General features: G+C 39.6%; 1 protein-coding gene across 2 annotated transcripts in view; it reads right to left on the bottom strand.

The window, feature by feature from the left end:
• The window catches only part of CNTROB (centrobin, centrosomal BRCA2 interacting protein), a 58015-nt gene that overhangs the window by 22770 nt on the left and 30947 nt on the right, over nt 1-4298 (bottom strand). The gene's annotated exons all lie outside the window — the stretch shown is intronic.

The raw sequence follows: 4298 nt of genomic DNA, 5'->3' as shown, positions 1-4298 counted from the left end.
GGAAGACCCTCTATGAGGTGGATTGATTCAGTGACTGGGGTAATCGGGATGGGTGTGTCAGAGGCAATGCGTTTGGCACAGGATAGAGCAGGGTTTAGGGCTGTTGTACATAGGGTAGCTATGAGTCGCAAACGACTCGACGGCACATAACAACAACAACATAATAAACAAATACAAGATTGAAAAATCTTGCTTTACTTTTGGGGGGATGTGTGTATGTGTGTGCTAGAGTGTGTGCATGAGAGGATAGTCCTCCAAGAAAATACTCTTTCCCTGCTGAATGTAAAACACCTTGAAGAGACTCCTTTTACTTTGGCTGATTTCATTAACCACTGCTGGTGGGCCTAACAAGGAGCTCTGACACCATAGGCCATAGGGAGCTGCTAATCCAGAGGTCAAGTGAATCCACCAGTGACTCTACAGGAGAAAGACGGGCACTCTCCTCCTGTATGATACAGCCCAGAAATCCTGGGTTGGGTCAGCAATGAGTCAGTTCCAAATAGAAGGCAGTGAGAGGTAGCCCTTACAGAGAACAATCTTTTCATTGGACTAGAGTATCTGAGCACAGGTTCTGCAACTGCTTAACTTGTAATCAGAACTCAAGGTGGAAGCTCCAAGACCAGGACAGCCGAGGTCACAACTGTTCCAGTGACAACAGCTGTATGATATGGGAATGCCTGTTGAAGCTGCTTGGGAAATTTATCCTCCAGACTGAATTCCACTCCCTTCTAACTAAGTGGGTTTTTACACTGCTTCTCACCTTAGTCCTGCTTTAACATTCAGAACAGGAGGCTTATGATTAGCAGGAACTGAAATGCTGCTTCGCTGCACGGTGGGATGGGCAAGTTCAGACTCCATCTTACAAATTCAAGTTTTCTCTTTCAGTCTTTCAAATTGCCCAAGTAGCTAATTTAAGTAGTTCTTCAACATCCTCCTCGTTCCTGTTATATGCTGTCACATCAACTATGACTCATAGTGACCCTATAAACAATGGCTCTGAACTCTGACCTATCCAAAGCCAACTTTACCATCTCTGACACAGCTGACTCTGTTGCCACAGCCACTGTGTCAATTCATCTCATTCAAGGTCTTCCCTCTTGTGCTGATGCTCTATCTTTCCAAGCATTATGTCCTTCTACAAGGACTAGTCCCTTCTGGCAACATGCCCAAAGTATGGGAGATGGAGCTTCAAAATCTTGCCTCCAAGAAGTAACTTGGTTTCACCTTCTCCAGAATAAACCTGTTTGTTCTCTTGGAAGTCCATGGTAAGTTCAATACTCTTGAGCATCACAACTCAAAGGTTTCTATTCTTCTGTCATCCTTAGTCATCATCCAGCTCTCAGATGCTTATCAAGTAATGGAGAAGACCATGGCCTGGATCAGCTGCACCTTAATCTTTAGACTAACATCACTGTTCTACAGCACTCTAGAGACGTTCTTGACAATAAACTTTCCTAATGCATCTTGTCTTTTGTTCCTGACTGCTGGTGTCAAGAGTATTGACTGTGGATCTGAATAAGATAAAAGTGTTAACAACCTCAATCTTTTCACAACCTATCATGATATACCCCTAATAGATACTAGAATTTTACAGGAATCAGTCTCTTCTAGAGCAGGGCATTAACATCAGAGCCCTCCATTCAGCCAGAGTCATCACTTTTTTTCCCAATTGGGAAACCCACAAATAAAAAAGGGGCAACTAAAAGGGGCAAGAAATCATTAAGAAACTAACTTTCTTTAGTATTATTTTAAAAGATAATAGAAAAGTCATTTTTAGTATAGAAGGACAATTGAAAGATACCTCCTATGCAACAATGAACGAATATTTAGAAAAAGAAAATGAATCAGGGGAGGGGAAAATAGAGGGGGGCGGGAGAAAAATGTGCAACAATAAATGAATGAAAATAAAAAAAGAAAAAGAAAGACACCTCCATATCAGGCTCCTTTATTTTCAGAGCCTAAAAATACAATTTTGAGGAAGATCTCTTTATCAGGTTGAAATCCTTTGTTGCTGGTTGTCTTCCCACTCTGGTCAGAGCTCTCTAGTGGCTTAGTCCACAATTAGTTGAGTTGTTAACCTAAAGTGGCAATTCTCTGGTGGTTCAAATCCACCTGCACCTCTGTAGGCAAAAGATGGGCAATCCTCTCCCCTGGCACTTATAGTTCTCCAAAATCCACTGGAACATCAGCTGATCAACAGCAATAATTTTTTGAGTTTTGTTTGTTGTTCTTATAGATACTGTGGGGTGTTGGTGGTTTCTTCCACCTCTTCTAGCTTCTCTTGCTAGACTTCTCTCTCTTTTGCCTGTCTATTCAGATTCCCCTTCCTTCTGTACTCCTTTATTTTGGTGTTTCTATTTCCATGTTGTTGTTGTTGCTATATACCATCGAGTTGCTTGCGACTCATAGTGACCCTATGTACAAGAGCTCGAAACGCTGTTCTATCCTGTGCCAACCTCGCCGTCTCAAACGCACTCATTCCTATCACTCCAGTCACAGAATCAATTCATCATCGAGGGTCTTCCTCTCCTGTGCTGCCCCTCTACTCTGCCAACATGCCCAAAGTATGTCAGACGAAGCTTCAGAATCCTTGACTCCAAAGAGAAAAAAGCAAACTGGGGGGTGGGGTAGGCAGGGAGGAAAGTGTGCAACAATGAATGAATGGAAATCCAAAATTTCCATAAACTTTCATTAAAATAAAAGAAATAAAAAAGGAAAAGGAAAGAAAATAAGTTAACTAATTTACAAATAATATTGAAATACAATTAAATGACATTAAAAAAAGAAAGGGAGGGAAATCATAAAGATTTAGAATCTCTAAATAAAGCAATAAAGGAAATAAGGAGTCATGAACAAAATTAACTCTACACAGAAAAACATATGAAACAAAGAAGTCAGCAACACAATCCAAAAAAGTGCAGCATGAGACACTGCATAACATTGAATGTACCTAAAATACATTAAGTAAAAGAAGTCAGTTACAAAAGAGCTATTATGGTGTAAGGCCATCATTACAAATAGCTAAGGAAAAGGTTACATAGATTGGGTGAAGAGAAAGGCAATATACAATATATTGATAAAACACCATAATTAATTATATTAGCAGATAGTAATTAATACTCTAAAATGCATAGAAATGACAATGACTGAATAAAACTGTAATTATGTTATAAAGAAAATGTACAGAGATGAATGAAAAACCAGAATATGTAAACTTCCCTTCAAAAATTCATTCATTTTCACCACAAGATAAATAATCGAATTGAAAAATGGACACAGGATATGAACAGACATTTCACCAAAGACGACATTCAGATGGCCAACAAGTACATGAAGAAATGTTCAAAATCCCTAGCTCTAAGAGAGCTGCAAATCAAAACAACTATGAGATATCATCTCACCCCGGTAAGAATAGCAAAATTTAACAGAACAACAATCATCAAATGCTGGCAAGATTGTGGAGAAACTGGAACCCTTATTAACTGTTGGTGGAAGTGTAAAATGGTGCAACCACTGTGGAAAGTGATGTGGCGCTTTCTCAAAAAGTTGCAAATAGAGATACCATTTGACCCAGCAATTCCACTACTGGGAATATACCCTAAAGAGACCATAACTGCCATCCAAGCAGATAAATGCACACCCATGTTTATCGTGGCTTTTTTCACAATAGCAAGGAGTTGGAAACAACCTAAGTGCCCATCAACAAACGAATGGATAGAGAAGATGTGGTATATTCACACAATGCAATATTACGCTGTATTGAAAAACAAGGAACTCATGCAATATTATTCAAAATGGGTGAGCCTGGAGGAAATTATGCTGAGTGAAATATCTCAGTCACAAAAAGACAAATACTGCCTAGTGCCACTGTTGTAGAATGGGACTAACATCAGGGTTGGGGTAAGACTGAGAAAAACCGGATAAATTATGTATACTGCATTGAAACAGATGAAGGAGAGAACTGTTTAAAAGCAATATATTATAAGGTATTATGGTTATCACAAGAGTCCAGAATTAAGGTTGTATAGTGGAGTGTACTCGGGGCGGTGGGGTGGGTGTGTGGGCGGCGGGATTGTATACCAATGAAGGAATTTTTTCTTTTACTATTCAAAGAGAGGAGCGAACTGAGGGGGAGGGGTGGGCAGGGAGAAAAGTGCAATAATGAATGAATGGAAATCTAAAATCTTTGTAAATGTTCATTAAAATTAATAAAATATCCACCAGATGCTCTGCTGGAAAAGGAGAGACAATCTCCTCCTGTACCAGTCAGATCCGATTTGATGGTACACACACACAAA

Source organism: Elephantulus edwardii, unplaced genomic scaffold (assembly GCF_000299155.1).
Source record: "Elephantulus edwardii isolate Elephantulus edwardi_28Jun2011 unplaced genomic scaffold, EleEdw1.0 scaffold00246, whole genome shotgun sequence".
Lineage (NCBI taxonomy): Eukaryota > Metazoa > Chordata > Mammalia > Macroscelidea > Macroscelididae > Elephantulus > Elephantulus edwardii.
The sequence above is the reverse complement of the archived record's forward strand: the minus strand, read 5'-3'. Positions and strand labels throughout refer to the sequence as shown.